This window comes from Sitodiplosis mosellana, unplaced genomic scaffold (genome assembly GCF_009176505.1).
Source record: "Sitodiplosis mosellana isolate CC-2019 unplaced genomic scaffold, AAFC_SMos_1.0 Smas_scaffold_30, whole genome shotgun sequence".
Taxonomy (NCBI): Eukaryota; Metazoa; Arthropoda; class Insecta; order Diptera; family Cecidomyiidae; genus Sitodiplosis; species Sitodiplosis mosellana.
This window is the reverse complement of record NW_022595272.1, coordinates 402,969-420,393: the sequence shown is the minus strand read 5'-3', so window position 1 is coordinate 420,393 and position 17,425 is coordinate 402,969. Positions and strand designations below refer to the sequence as shown.

General features: G+C 36.8%; 1 protein-coding gene across 4 annotated transcripts in view; it reads left to right on the top strand.

Annotated features, from left to right (window-relative positions):
- LOC129569160 (disintegrin and metalloproteinase domain-containing protein unc-71) overlaps positions 1-17,425 on the top strand; it is a 303,850-nt gene that overhangs the window by 82,524 nt on the left and 203,901 nt on the right. Inside the window, exons 1-2 of one of the 4 annotated variants that reach the window (XM_055447709.1) lie at positions 9,633-9,716; positions 12,081-12,435. The exons of 2 other annotated variants lie outside the window; for them this stretch is intronic. The gene's annotated coding sequence lies outside the window, so the exon portion shown is untranslated. Of the gene's footprint in view, positions 1-9,632; positions 9,717-12,080; positions 12,436-17,425 lie in introns of those variants that run through there. One more of the 4 variants, XM_055447707.1, reaches the window with a different exon arrangement.

Genomic DNA, 17,425 nt, shown 5'->3' with positions numbered 1-17,425 from the left:
CGTTCAGTTATCCTATGAGATACTGAGAGCGATATCGCAATCACTGAGTAAGATGGAAAAATGTTGAAAATGCTATACTTTAAGTTTTTCCATTCTCGCTATCTCCCTCTCATATTATAGTGCAAGTGTAATACATGCAGGATCATAGGATACTATGATCCAAATTATCTATAAATAGATTGCAAATCAGACATTGTATGAAGTCTTATGCCTACTCTTATTCAATAAATATCTTATTAATATCAGTGGTGTACTACTCATTATTCTACATACTTCCAAACAAAAAAGTCTTAAAATTGCGCCATCTTCATTGTTATTCAATACTTGACGAAAAAGAATTTAAAACATTTGCACAACGCTCGTATTGTAATGAACAAATCACTGTTTCGTCCTCGGTGACAATGAGAGCAAACTAGCTATAGTTACGAAAATACAATGATAAAAATCGTAGCGTTTAGCAAAGCGCTTGACTTACAACTCAGATTCAGCATTGCTACGGCTTATTTATATTGCATGAAAAGCGTTTCCATGTAAGAGTCATTACGACTTATTGTGGTTTTCCGAATCTGACATTTCGCCAGAGAAATTCCCCACGCTGTGTATTATTTACACCATAATCACAATGCCACAGTTTTGTTCGCCTGCTCTCGCTACCGCCGGTTTTCTTATTCTATGAGCTTCAGCCTCTTTTCTCTCCGGCTGTGATATCTTTCAAAGAAATAATTGAGTCTTGCTCTGCGAAAGAGACGAGAGAAAATACGTTTGTCGAATCTTGATGCTTTCTTGAGACTCCACAGTTGCAAATTCTTGAGTTGCAAAATCAAATAACAAAAATATATGAAATTATTCTACTTCCTACCCCAGTGATTCATGGTCAATGCTCTATGTGGCATTTATACTCCAAGGTATGTTGAACTCAACCTAATTTCATTAATTTTTCACTGCTTTTACGTGCAAGAAAACGAATAAAAAAATAGGAGAGATTTTCATATAAAGAAGATTTTGAACTTTGAGATACAGTCAAAAAACACTACAAACAAAGTTCCAATGAAAAATACGAACTTTTACGAATGCGAATTATCGGAATTTTTTCTGGCTCTTCAAACGCAGAAAAATTCAAATGAATGTTAAGTATTGCTTTTAACGAATTCTGAGTATGGAGCCGCACATGTTGATGAATAAGTAAGTTTCTTACATAAATGTTGGGTTACTTGCCATTGCTAGACACACTACGCTGCTATTGATTTACTTTCAATATAATGAAACATTTCGTTGTGATAAATTTGTTTCTTGTGATTTTCGTATTGAATGTAAGTGGAACAATTCATTTTTCGAAATAAAACGACACCAGATATTTCAACTTAAATTGGTATGATTGAAGTGGGATCACCGTTCAATTGGTTGCGGAATGGTATAACGACGAAAGCAAAGACCATCAAAAATATTTAACGGCAAATATTCATCGTTCATTAAATTTGTTGATTGAGAGTTACCAAAATTTAAAGCAAAGATCAACAGTATCATCAAAGCATCGAAACGTCTGAAAACTGATGATACAATGAAGACATGATTATCCGACGTTTTAACGTGGCCTGAAAAAAAAAATGTGAAAGAATTTAATACTTCAAATGAGTATCTCAAGAAAACGGATTTCGATACTGAAAAGTTTGTTATTGGAATTAGGACCGTTTACGATGAACATAAGAAAGATATTAAGAAATTATCAACCGATGATTTGAAGGAGCTAACGAATGTTTGGCTTAATGTTCATGAGTCAAAAGCACAGAAACAACAAAAATACTTGATAGAACTCAAAATTCTTTTATACAGAGAATTGGCAGCACAGCTTAACTACGTAGAAGATCTGAAAAAATGTATGAAGAAACGCGATAAGTTGGAGCAGATGTATAATGAGGGTGAAAACCGGAAATCAAATCCAGAAGAAGTGCGGGTTAGAGAGAGGGATAACTATAAAAAGTTCTTAAATAGAGTAAACATTACCCATAGAGATATATGAGTACAAACTTAGATACATGGCAAAATACGTTGGAAACTTTTATAGCACCGAAACACGTCAAATGAGTAGAATTCAATTTTATTTCCTTCTTTCCAAAATATACAATAACCATTAAACAGACACCATAACTTGAGGTGGAAACCGAACTGTACTGTACCTTTCCACATTGGTACAATAAATACTATATTTTGAATTGCAAATACCACTTACGTCTTTTATTTGAAATTAACTTGTATTTTCCACAAAAAAAACCAGTTATAGAACAGATGCATATTGTGCATGGAAATAGAATCATTGGTCACTTGGGTTGTTTGAAAAACCACTGTTGCTTTACAATAGTTGGTAGCTCATGTAGATAGAGCCGCAGTACTAAGATCAGCAAATTGAAACTACGTAGCTGCCATTACAATGATTTCGTGGAAAATCATAAGAAGGAAATGAATTAAGCTTCAGACTTCACTCACACAAGACTAGCTTCGTGTAAAAGATGCTATATTATTTGCTCTAAATTTGATTTCCCTCAATGAATTTTGGTTCCATTGTCTTCTTCCGTTTGACATTGTCCGCAGAGTTTGAATGACACTGCGCCGCCAGAGCTACTGCAGTACTTGTTTGAAGGCCATGTTCGCACAATGGCAGAAGCACAACACTGTCTCCATTCCGTGTCTCGATATAAACGTGCGAGAATGCGTACGATCCGAATTGGGCTAATCAAATACCCGATTATTTGCTTATAATTACAATAGATTACAATAGACGAACGTCAGTGCGTGCATGAATGCCATAGAAACCAAATTAAATTTAACGTTGTCGACGATTTTGATCTAATGGGTAGACCCTGAAATGCCATGCACTTTGTTACTAACTCAATGTATTGACCACAAATTAATCTGCTTCAAATGAATCGCAAAAATAGCTTTTTTCGATTTCATTAATGATGAAATGGAATGCGATCTCTTTCATTTGAACCTCAATTGCAAACACTCTCACTCATTTACAATGATTGGAATTAGAGGCTCTTTTTTTTCTTGCTCTCAATGCTATCGATCCAATTAGTTGATACAATTCTGCGAATGTTGAGTTAAACTCAATCGCTTTCGTTGAATGAATATTCGATGAAGTCTGAACTATCCTAAGAATGGGCAACGCAACAAGTAAACTCGCATGATATGTTTTTTTTTCCTTGTGGTTTTGCCCCTTTTGATATTCCAGAAATGGAGTGATGACAACCTATTCAATTTTCGTCGACACGCTTCTATTCATAAAATCTGTGTGTTTGTTCTTGTCGCTTCAATGTGTAACCATTTTCTTATTATCCATAACCGTTTAACATTTCAATTTCCAAGTCGGGAATTTTCCATGTCGATACACAGCACAATGTGAACAACGTTCATGAAATCGAATTTTTATTGCCTATAAAATTGCCTTTATATCATTCGTTGTGTCGTTCTAAGAGTTGTGTTTCCACAGTTTTTGTCACCAAATGTTTAATGCGAACCGCAGAGCCGATCGAAAATGTTCGAATAATCGTCATGACCATATGGAATGAAAGGAGACGAGAACCGAATGAATATTCTATGAACGGCAATTGCAAACAAAATTCACATCATCGAGTGGCATGCTCAGAACGAAAGGGCGTGAAATTTTGTAAGGTGAAAAATGTGGGCTTTAGATTTTAGCAATTCCAAAAGGCAAAATGCACAATTCATGAAAAGTGAGGTCACACAAAATGAGAAGAATGTTTCACACTAAACAGTAATTTTATTTGACTCTCGAGTAAAATTTGCCATAATTCTCCAATATTACGTAAAATGAGATGCATTTTTGATGTGTGGTCTTCATGTCCAATTCCACTGAGAATCGATTTTTTTTTTCTACCCGAGTGTCTCTCATTAAATATTTCACACACACACATTTCGTAGTGGCACCACTTGATCACTCTCTACTCATGCCTCACGTCAGACGAGTGTGCTTTCTCTCCCTCTGCTCTTTTCCGTGTGTCCACATGCTCGCTCTTTCTCTGCTTTATCGTCGCTCAAACGAACGGTAAATGTGCAAAATACATGCAACAAATACACACGTTTGCGTTTACATTGGAAATTATTTATGAGGCATCCATATTTTAGTAACGAATTTTGTGTTTAGTTTCAGTCAGAGATTTTTGATCGATTCAGGCATGTGTGCGGTTTGCACGCCATACCATTTCCGCTACTGTGCATACGGTATGCTGGGCTTCGTGTGACAACAGATTAACGCTTCCAACAGAAGAGATGGATGAAAAAGCAACAAAAAAAATCGTCACACTCGGCAAACAATATATTTTAACAACAGTACTGAATTATTGTTTTTTTTTTAACCCGTCGCAATTAACGCAGCATTTCTGATGGATGTAAATCTGATGAATCGGTGAATGCTACGGCATAGCTTCGGTAAAAATGGTTAAAATAAATAAATAAAATCACAAACATCTCGCTCATTTGATGCCATTCATCAAATTTCGCAGAGGTAGAATTCAAATCAATTTTTCACATTTCTTGTCAACGCACAACAACGCCTCATAATCTACAATTTCAGATATTTCACAATAATCACATAAAATATATGCTTATCCGTTAAGTGCTTTCTTGTTGCGATCCATATATATATAATTTGCGACGAATTCAAGAGATGAGCGCACAGCACACGAAACAAGACGTTACAATCATCTTTTTATTTAAATTCACTTCACGCAAAGCGTCTTCTTCCTCTATTCTTCTGAAGATTTACGCAAATATTTGAATTTTCCAAATGCGTTGCTATTCGACATTTTTCAAATGCTTAGCAAATATTCCATGACACATTAATGATTTGAACAAAATCATTTGTCGCATTTTGGAGATAAACGTATTTTTGTGTTGTTCAATGATTTTGAAGATTTTCGTTGCGAAATATCTGTGCAACGCATTCAATTCTCTAGATTATCCAAATGAAAATAAACATCGCGGAAATGCCACTTGTAACTCGGTTTATTTAATCGAAAGCATGCGCACACAGCAAAAAATAAAAGTCTACATCTGGGCTTTTTTTCAGCTAAAGACTCATTTAGCCGATATTTCTGCTAGTAATTTGAGCCACAGGCAAAATTCCGCTTATAATCTAGTCGGTATTTCGTCTGAAACTCCATTTGCTAGGCAAAATATAGAACTAGACGCTTCTACCAGTCGAAATTCCGCCTAAATATGTACATTTATTTTTGACTGTGCAGAACAGATTTGAAGCGGAAAATGGTGAAATGCTGTATTTCAATCAATTTTTCTTGGATTTACCTGCATTTACAAAATATTTTGTTCATTTAAGAAAAAATATCATCGCGTTGACTAGTCCTGTCACAAGAATAAAATAAGTATAATTCCTGCCGTTTTTCGTTTTGAAAAAGCGGTATAATATCATTAATCACAAGGCAAATATAATAGACGTCAACAGCGAGTACAACTACCATTTGGTTTGACGTTTTGCTATTAATTTAGTTTAAGTAGCTTTAATGTAAGTTAAGTAACAGTAAAGTACTGTGCTTCATGTCAAGTCTACCGTTAAGTCTAAACCCTAATGAATTCTACAAAAATCAATAGATGGCGTTAGGGTCTAACATTTGCCTTCTCTCATTAATTTTGCCCTTTCAAAATGTCGAGCTGAATTAAAACTACGCAAGCTGACGACATCTCAGTACAAAATAAATTTTAAGTACTAGTGGCGCTACGAACGCCGTATTATTTTGTATTGAAATTTTGATAGTTCACGAGTTTGCCGCAATTTCGTCAAAACATGTCATCATCTTGAAATTATGGATCGATGGAGCATTTTCCACATAGAGATAGAGATGAATAAAAGAAGCGGTCTGTGATTGCCGTTTTGTCTCCAAAAAGTTGATTAGGTGACTGTTTTCAAGAAGGTCAAATGGATCGTGACAATGCCAAGTAAAGTAATCAATAAATGATTTGAGTTCAGCTCACGTTATTTCTACCTGTGTCAATTAAATACAAACAACGACTTAATGATTTTTGTTTCACGTGGAAAATAATAAATGCGATGGTATCTGTACCTAACTTGCTATTCGCACATGGGCGAAGTAAGTGCAAAGATCGACAGTGAAATTTGGGTGCAAATAAAATGAAATCGATACATAAATTTGAGCTCACACATCAATTGGATTCGTTTAGTGTGATGCGCATATTTACCTACTACCTTGGGAAATACAACTACAATGATTCTGGCGAATTGTCTCTTGTTTCGACTCGTTTTCTTTCACGCGTATTTTCCGTAATGAAGCGAAAAAAAGCAACCCATTTTCTTTGGCATAAGTAAAATCACTCTCGCAGATGCTTCGACCGAGGCGTCGTTATATATATATATATAGTGCTCATTTTATATATGTGCAAAGTTGAATGTGTCACGTCAATTGATGGCAGATATTATTTTCTCGATTGCCAGTTGATGCGTTCTTTTGTTTGCCAACTGAATACGATCAAACAGACGAACGAAGAGAGCTTCAACCGACGATTTTCTTGATTGTTTTGGTATTTTATATCATTTGGTTGTGTTCTGGGCACTTGTTTCTAGTTCCCTCTCATCAGTTTGGCTTCATTTCAACTTTCGATTTCGAATGCCCATATTTTATCGAAGCCGAAGTTAAGGGGAAAAAACTTCGGAGGAGTGTGTGTATCGCCTTCTTAAATAGCGATGATGCCAATACTATCGTTCTGTTTTTATCTGCCATTTGATGACTTCGCCATGTTTATTCAATGATTTCAATCTCATTTTCACATCGTACCATATAGTGATATGTATCCGTGTGTGCAGAAACGTAAACAAAAGTAGACTGGCTAATTGGTTCGTTTAGCCTCAAATACAAATCGACTTGTAATATTCAGCGCGCAATACAATCGAAGGTAATAAGAGTAACGAACAACAAGTTTTAACTTCACTGTTTCATTCGCCTTCCCGTTGTTACTTATTCACACGACCTGGTTGGTGAGGTATAAATCTAATGGTTTGAGAGGTCGAGTGAGACAAACAAGCGCCTATATGTTGTCAAGTACCTGACAGTGGACTAACAATCAATAGAATCCGACCGCGCACCGCACCGCATCGATATCTGAGATGGCCAAAACATGTAGATATATATATCTGATGGGTACCACACATAAATCTCTTATTGGCAAATATTAGGCGCATCTTTAGAATTATTCACGCACGTGTGTCACTTCATTGCTCACTCTTGTTGCCTGTGTATGTGTGTTAGTGCGTGTGGGAGTGTGCGGAGTTGATACATGAGAGGAAAAAAAAACAGATGAACATGGGGAGAAAAGGAAATAAAAAGCACATGATGGAATGCGGTACATACAAAGCAGCGAGTCTTTAATAAAATTACACCTTGATAAAATTAATAGGCGAATGCGTGTAGGCTGATATATGTGAATTAGATGAGATATATGGTTTCAGCAATGGCAGAACAAAAATTCAATTGGTTGAAGTTGAAAGGTCCACAGTAAAGATCAGACGTAATCGGTTTGGTTCCAGCTTAGGTTACGAAAAAGATCTAATTACATTCTTTGTTTTTGGCATTTTATGCAATATTTTAAAAATACATTTACAATGAAGGAAATTGTAGATGAAATGCCCAAATAACCAAAGGCTCTTTCTCTTTTTAATAATTTCCCTAGAAGAAGAGAAGCCTTTGAAACGCCGCCAAACGCAGTAAGATCAGTTTCAAATTCATTCAGAAGTTGTCAGCTATTTTAATGCACATCTTTTTGAACCTTTCAATTACACTTGACTTTCAAAATTTGATAAGTTTCAAACAATTCAGCTTAAAAACCAAAGCTTTTTCTTCTCAAATTAAGAGTTAGCCTTTTTCAGATTCTCAAGACTAGCAAAATTCACTTTCCGTATTGAAAATGCCCAAAAGTCAAATAGCTTGAATGATTTCCGAGAAAATTTCAGTACAACCACTATATCGAAGTACACACAATTTGAGCATAGACGTTATTCTCTATGGTTGCAACAAACACACAGATTTGCCGCTTGACAACACTCAACTCCGAATATATGTTTTCAATTTCATTTTGCGCATATCACCAGAAAAACATTCTTGATATAATTATGTCAAAGGAAATCTAATTAGTAAGTGATAGTGTTGAATTAACGCTTTGTAAGATAGAGATACGGACAGAGATGGAGGGAGAAACCCTTCGTAAAGATAAGTCCATTTACATTGTTTGAATTCTTGGAAATCAAACAATTCCGATGTGAAAAGCCACATGAAAAATTTTGCGAAAATACACAAATCAGCGAAAAATGCCGCGCAAATTGAGGCAACTAACAAGAATCAGTGTAAAAGTTTACTTAGAAATTGTTCACTGAGCTTGTGATTTGACTTGTGATTGAAAGCATCGATTGCCGTAACATACATCATCGACGGGTGAATGTGCTCGTCGATGTATCTACACTCATATGCAGTGTGCGATTGCGAATCCATCAGCTTCACGTTGTTTGTGTGTTTTTTTCGTTTTCATTCCCATGCACCACACGAACAACAGTTCAGTGAACGAATAATCCAAATGAATGTGGTATAATTTCTTCACTTGAATCGGACAATGTTTTGTATAACAGAATTTCCCCTTCCTTGAGTGAGCAATACTCGCTCCGAATGTATATCGTATCGACTTTTCGCGTGAGTCGTCGCATGATAAGCACGAACATCGATGCATTGACACTGATGCGTGTAGCACAAAATCCATAGGCACACTCAACCAATCGCCCCAAATACACACGACACCACTTTCCAGTCCGTGAGATGTGATAAAAAAGCTCAACGAATGATTAACTACACTCAAACAAAACCACCCATACCGATGTAATCGTCGAGATTGTGACATTTGTTTAACGATTTGTTGGGGTAGAATTGTCTTTTGCGCGCGTGATACACAGATGAACGCAACGCTACAAAGGATACAGACTATTCTTGCTCTCTCATCAGATTCATCGATGATGCGCACACGCAAACGTTGCCACTCTTCCGTTCACATTTCCATTGCGAAAGCTCTACATCAACTAAATCTCGATGTGGAACGAAAAGAAATCTCGCGCCTTTTATTCTATGGTCCATTATTGATCGGTTGGATTCGTTTGTGCCAGTTTCTGGACTTTTTCAAAAATTTACAATATTTTTAATTCATCGAAAGAATTCGAAAAACTATTCGGTTTTCAAGAAAAATTAAGTAATCACAACAGCAAAGAGAAATAAATTTGCTTGAACGAATGTTATGTGAATTGCCGATACCGACGAACGTGGAGATGCTGTGCTTCACACCACAAGCGCAGTATTGTGTATGTAATGGTAGATGTAGCAATACTTTCCTGTCACCAACACCACTGCAACGCACGCACACACCCACACTTGAATGTCGAAAGAACAACGTACGAGCTTTCGGCACGGAGTGGATGTTGGAAATCCACGTATCCATTTTCCATGGTTGGGATGTGGATTTGCGTGTGTAGTAGTGCGTTGGAGATATGGTGTGAGCAATGCTTTAGCATCTCCAACACCAGCATCAACTGTAAAATTTTTACGAAATTTACAGTTGGGCGCGACACGTGGAAAAGAGTAGACATCATTTTGTTGTGTGTGCGCGAAAAATTGAATTTTGCTGTGTTCAATTGAGTGAGTGAACAAGAATCATCAGAAATTGAGAACGGCCGAAAATCATCCGAATTGAACAAAAAAAAAAAAATCCATCAAAACATTTTTTGTGTCAGACAAAAAAAAAATCATTTTAATTTCTCTTCGAAAAGAATTTAATTTAAAACTTGATTTCTAAATTAGTTTAGTTGGTGCTTCGAATCGAAGCAAAACTTTGCAACTTTAACCCCGATTCTGATTGGACTAAAATACTCGTGCATTTTCAATTTAAATTCATTTTTAACGAAATTTAATAAAAAAACAGTTTGGTGCGAAAATTGGACGTAAAACGTATAGAAAATGGATTTTGAAATATTAAAATCGAAATCACAAGAAAATTATAATTGACTTATAATGCCATAACCATTTAAAGTGCAACTAAATCATATGTTAAAATAAATCAAATCCAATCGAATACTAATTGAAACATAACGTAAAATTTATAATCGACAACCTGAACGCGACGAGCGAGAGAGTTAACTGTTTCCATTTGTATTAACCGTATAAATCATTTGAAGAGACACAGAGAGAGTGGCTCAGGCATTCGGTGGGCAAAAGACGAAGAAGAATACGAAACGAGAAAAATATTCTCCACAATTTTGCATCATTATCAATAAAAACACATAACCATAAATTTATTTAACCGCTGCTGCAAACGGCATCCAAAATAATCGATGTATGCACACCGAAACGCCTGAATGGTATCGAACACACACAATTTTGCCAGGGCGAACAAAAATAACTATAACAACATATTCTCTCTCCTCTACTTACATACAAACACACACACACACACAATATTTATGTCAATTATTAACTTAATATATGTGTAGCAATTTTATTAACTGCAAAAATACACACAGACACATTCAATACATACCAAATCGAAAAAAATACGAAAGGCGAAGAGATATATTCGAGGCGCGCTCACATTCCACTGTCGAGCAAGCATATTAAGCGAATAAAAAGAGATAAAGATATATATTATTGTACATTTCACAATAGACGTTAACGGTTAATGCGGAAAACAAACGAAAAACACCAACAGAAAACGTAAAAATTGTTCGGCAGGCAATAAAAATTTCGGTAAAACTACTATCAAAGCATTCGAACGCACTCGGTTCCGCAGCCGCTTTTGTTCTTTGGCTCTCTCTCACTAACATTGACAAATCTTCGAAACCATTCCATACGGAAAGAATTTCCACAACATTCACACACAGCGAATAGTATACCCAAATCAGTCCTAAAGACTAAACCATTGTTCGATTTTAAATCAAATTGTTTGTACACGACGGAAGGTCGGGAGAAAAAGAGAGTTCGGCACATCTGGATTCATATTTCGACGAAAAGCCTTCAGCCAATTTTCAGACCCCGAAACAAGTCAATATCATAAGCGTGTACGAACTCGGATTGATACATGCTTTAAATTCGACCCAAGTGATTTAAGCCTGGCAGCATAGATTGTTTGACTTTTTCCTTCGGTTGCCATTATAAATTGGTTTCGTGCAGAAACAATCGAGTGGAACGAAGAGAATAAAAAAAGAGACTTCAAACAAGGCATAAAGCGAATTAGTAGTGCTTGAAAAGCCGATTTAATTAGAGAGTCCAAATCGAATGAAGTAAATTTCCCGATCGGAAACCGAAAACAATAGCAATCGAGTCGTAAAGCGATAGAACAAGACGCGAACGTGTTGCAGAGAATTCAGAGAAGTAAAAGACGAGGACGGAGAAAAAGAAGCGGAAAAACGACCAGACCTACATTTATCGCTACGCATCCAGAAAGACCATCCGAATATTCATATTGAACTAATAAACATAAATAAATAAGAATGCGAGAGCAAACGATACGGACGAACTACGTAGTGGCTGCCATTTGAAATAAAAATTTATTGCGATTAATCCCAATAACGTGTGCACGCGTTCACTTTGCACAAATGTATATTTTATACTTATTCCAGAATTGCGCTACATTCCATAAGTAAATTCGGGCCATTTTTCAACTTCTACATTGTTCCCTTCGGTTAGCGCAATTTTGTTGTCGTTGTTGTTATTGATCTTTTTTTTCGTTTGTTTGTTTGTGTGTTGTCAACTCGCATGCACTCGATTTCCATTTTCGCCGAAAAAACCGAAACCCAAAATCGATCACATTAAGATAAATCCATTGGTGGGATGCTCAACACAATAAGCACTTGACGATGAGTTGTAGCATTTATGTGAATACCGCAGCATAACCGAAAATTTATTCAACAACACACAGAAAAACCAACCATTTCAAATATATTTCGATCGAACCATTTAATAAATATAAGCAATTTTGACTAAATCGAATAATATTATGCCTGACAGTGTTTGCAAATGCTCGACGTAGAACTGAGATTCTGTTTATTTCTATCACATCTGAAGTACATTTGAGAATCGACAATTCAAACTGTGCATAAACTTGAAAAATAAAAGGGAAGAAGAGAATAAAACAAAAAACTAACTGTGAACTCGAATAACCCATTACATAAAAATCACGTGGAAGTGTGTGAGACATTTGCGAAATTGTTCACGAGCCAAAAACGGACAATTGTTTGCCGAAGAAAGCGATAAAACAAAAGTAAAAAAGAATAAAGCTGACTCGAACGAAATCCCAGAACGCTGTGCCAACAATTAGAAACGGACTACATCCAATCGAGAAACGATGTGATGTGGATTGAGTGTAAGCATAACTTTCATTTTTCTTGCCATTTTATTTACTTGAGGTCTTATATTTCAGCATTATTCGGCATTTTTGCCCTTTTATCGAGAATACTAGTTTGTTCTATGTGTGTCTACTGTCTATATATTTCTGTATTTCATTTTCATTTCGTTGCACTGTTCGCATGTAAAACCGTCGAGCCGTTGTGGTTATGTACGGAGGCACGTAGCATTGGCCCAATACTAAATGATAATAAAATTCGATTTATGATTACTTGAAGGATTTGTCAGTGATCGTTTAAAAGCTTAACACAGCCATTTTCGTTAAATGTACGGCAATTGCACGCTTTTCGAAATTATTTCCCACATTGATCGGGCCACAACTGGTAGCGTCGAATGACCATCGAAATTCACGATGTTGTTGTACAGCAAATATTTGAATCAAAATCAACCGCAATAGCGTTTTCAGAGGAGGCATTTCCTATTTGCTGACGAATACATATATTTTTTTGGATGTTGATAAGTCAATAACATACATTCCTTATGTTTACACACCAAAAATGTAGGAAAATTGCTCAAATTCCAACCGCCGTGCGATGGACGAACGGGCCAGAGAGCAGAGGAAGCAAAAAAAAACACGTAAAATGACCTGCAAAATCACCAGTAATCGACAGAGATTTACCTTTCAAACGACCCGAAAATAATGGACACTGAATCTAAACGGCCATTCGCGCGTTCGCTCGTTCTCCCGCTCCATAGACAGAAAAATGCCATTTCGGTTCGAGAAGTTTAATGGATTTATTATGTAATTGGCACTGACATTAGGGTCGTTTGCCTACTACTTCTTTCCCGTTTGGCGCTTCATTTCCGATTCTCGTTGCTGCACTATTGCTCAATGCTCATACTATACATTGGCCATATGTTCTGTTTTGTGTTGTGCATGTTCGAATCGAGAAAAAGTCACAATTCACATGATGCCTTGTTTCACTGGATTTTTTTCTTTGTATTTTTACAATCATAACCGTTCCGATCTGAATAAAATAACGATCAGATTTAATAAATTCCAAATTAAAATCTAGTGTAAAACGATTCGTTTGGACTGAGTTTTTTTGTTATATTTTTTTCTTGGTTTTGTTTCCAAAATAAAGAGTATCCGTTCCGTAGGAAATGGGTCCAATTATTGTGTTCGGAGTTTTCAAAATGGAAATAAAGTGCTGCTGGCGAAGAGTTATGCCACGTTTACCAATGGTTAAATTATGATAATTTCATACCATTCCGTGTCGGTTCCTTCGTTTCGATACGACAATATCTCTCTTTCTTTTTTCTACATAGCTCTGGAACAAGATATCAAAATGAACGACAGCACAAAAGATAAATCCAAATTGTTTCGGATTGCATAGTTTCGGAGTGCGAGAATTTTCATGGTGTCATGGGCAGAAACCGAGACAGAGGCGGCAGTTTTGAAGACGAAACTGTAAAAGTGATGGTAATGAAGGCGCACACACACTTTTCAAAGCCAACAAACCGTAACACACCATCGATTTCAGTGTTCATCTCACTCGAAATCCCGTGCTATGTCGTGTACGTTTCGAGTGTATTTTTTTCCATTGGTTTTTCGCCCAAATAAATTTTACGATGCTCATTTTTAAACGATTCAATTTCACGTCGTCGTCGTTTCGCGCTACGTGTGACATCCAATTTATTTTTATGTTTGCATTTCTCAATCGCTGTCTCCCTCCGCGAAGCTGTCTCCAAATCACGCGTGGGGGCGCAGGCATAAATGGGAGACACACAGAGAACAAAAAAAGCTGTGAGAGCTTCGGTGTGTCTGTCTTGTTAATGTAGCGCGAGCGGACGCGGCGCGTTTGTCGAGTGAGTGCTTCAACCAGCAACAATCAACGCGATCGATTCATGTGTCAGCATAAATTATCGTCAAACGAATAAATTATCAGTCATTTTCGTTTGTTGCGATGCTAGCAAAAAAAGGAAAAAAATTGACGAAAATCACACGATTGGCGAGTCCAATGCGAGCAAGGGAGTGAAACCGAGAGAAAGAAAAAAAGAATATGTTGCAATGTTCAAATTCAGCGATTTTACCGAATCGATCACAATGGAGCGCCGGGAACTCCTGCAATTATTACCGAAGATATAAACATAGAAGTGTCGTTTTGACGTGTACATAAAAGTCGCGCACCACCAGCAAATCGCAAATCAATTTTGAAAAATGGCATCGATAAGACAACGTCATCACCCATTCAACTTTCAACGCTCCATTATTTGGCTATTTTTAGCATGCAACAATGACATTCGCACGAACGCGCACACTAAAATTATTGACATTTATTGGTAAATCAAATGGAAAATAATTAGAATGGAATGCGATTGACACAAATGAGCGATAAAAAGAGAAAAAAAAATGAAATGCGTTAATGTCCGAGCACGATTTTGATGCAATAAATGTCGAAACGGCACCAAAATGGAACCGAAATGAAAATGGCAAATCGATAGTTTGCGAAACAGATGATGACAGCAATAATTGAGTACATCAACACCAATTGTTGAACCGAAAAATAATTTTTTTCGCGCTTAATTTGACAATTCGAAACGATTTGATTATCGATGACGTATAATAATCTGCTGGCGAATTAATTCACGGAGAGTTAATGTGATTGAAATTTTCGCAATGCGTTTGACACTCGCATTCGACAAATGGTGATGACAGAGATGTGTAGTGCTAGTGACGCAAATTTAATCGCAGTCATCAAGCAGTGCAAAAATTTACTGTTCGAAGCGAAGCAGTATGTGATGGTAAAATAGAAAAGAAAACACATACAATTCTTGCCATTAGACGGCGACGAAATTTATAGCGATGTACTGCATTCGAATTTAATTTTCAAATTGGATTGTGTCTCCCCATGAACTTATGAGCGCTGAAATCGTTGTTTTTCCATTGTGTCGTAAGTTTAGAATCTAGCCTTCATTTAGATGCACATATAAAAAAAGATGAAGAGATCGCGTAAAATAAAACCACTTCAAATTTACCTGAGAATGTGAATCGGATTTTTTTTTCCTATAGATGCAAGTAGAACTGGTCTTTGTTTTTGTCAAATTCCTTTGAATCAAAAGTGCATTCATGGAAATTGTACGAAATAGAAGGGAAAAAAAGATTGTGTGATTACGGGTGCATGCGAAGGAAATTACATAAAATGCGGTGGTGTATGGGATTTTCTGTGTATTGCAAATTGTGAGGCACTGATTTTTGAAGATTCTTCTGCTGTTTCCAGTCTCGTTCGCTCGGGAAAAACAATTTCAATGCTCAGCGCGATCAAAATAATAAAATTCGTGCTCTGTTCATACGGTATTCCCATTTCATGAGCAACTTAAAATGTAGTGTAAGTGCCGTGAGGAGCAGCCGCTTTCATTTCGCCCATTTCATGCACATATTTTGCATGCATTGAGTTTAAGGATTAGCCCGACTTCAAAAGCTTGCGAGAGAGAGAGAAAGAGAGAGAGAAAAAATGTTCTCGAACAATGAAAACCGAATTAAATTTTCACAAAGTATTGTTGTACGGTACGCTTTGGCGTATATGTTTATGTGTATGTGTGAGCGAGCGCGCCATTGGGAACATGGTGAAAAAAAGCGTTCGCGCTACTCCAAAACATGATCAAAGTGACAAAGACAGAAAGCATATACACATAATGCTATAAACCCGAAATGGCAGGCCCTGACAAAGGCTAGAGCAAAAACAAAAGGCCAATTTAATAGAATCAAAGTGAGCTAATATAAATGCTTTTGTGAACTTTTCTTTTTTTCCACTCGCTTCCTACTATTTGCCATTCTAAATGATTTCCTACATCTAAGCCGTTTTCTCAGCCTTTGTAATTTTGCGTCCTTCACTTGTAATCTCGAATTTTTCTTTAAATCGCACGGCATTTCTTCGTCTGCTTTTTTGCGTTTTTGTCGTTTTTTGCTGTTTTTATTGTTTCCATTTGAATTGAATCGTTTGTAAGTTTTCCTTAATATCCGAACGAGTCTCGTGAAATTTCATTTGGACTCTTTGCGAAAGCACTCCATCCAAACGGAGAAAACGATGAGAGAGAGAGAGAGAGAGAGAGAAAGAAAGAATAAAAAAACAAAAATCAAGTAAACGAAAGCGAAAATTGAAATTTATTTTTATGTCATTTAAACGACACTTCCATGTGTATACTGTGTGAACGCATGTGACAAAGTTCAAAAGGTGAGTACAGTTGATGGTATTGCGCTCATATCGTTCGTCGTCGTCTCTCCCTCTCTGTCTCTCATTCTCTTGTTCCGTGAGTAACGGGTGTGCCGCCGAGTGCGATTGCGAAAGGCAATTGCATTTATTGTTTGATGTGCGTGTTTTATTTTGTTCCGATGTCGCGAATATCATTTTCGATTGGTGCTGCACTTGTAGCGATTTAATGGCTTGTTTATTTTATTGTACCTTCCAGGCAGCAGAAAAAAACAAAAAGGGAGGGAGAGAGAGTGAGAGAGAGAGAGAGTGACAGCGCAGCTGAACAGTATTGCAATGAATATTACAAAATATAAATTGTTTACTCTGACTGACTCTCGAGCGGAAAAATCTCGTTTCATTTAAATCCATACAAGCACTTTATTTTTGCTTCTCTCCAACGGAGAACACCATCTGTCCATCTCTCTTTCCCTCCAATGGCGTCGCATTCGCCTGCCTCCCACTCCAAATAGAATCACTTTTTCCAGTCTCTTCATTTCACCGACACGACACGACAAACACACACACACACTCAAACCCATTTGATATTGGATGCAAGTAGCTTTCAGTCGAAGATGTCATGAAATGTTGTTGGTATGGTGCTTTATGTTTATGACACTTTTTCTTTGATGAGCTTGAACTCGACGCCAATTCCATACCAACATACACTACACACAAATATACATCCAGTCACACAAAACTGAGTGCCTCGCTCTCTCTCTCTCTCTCTCTCTCTCTCTCTCTCTCTCTCTCTCTCTC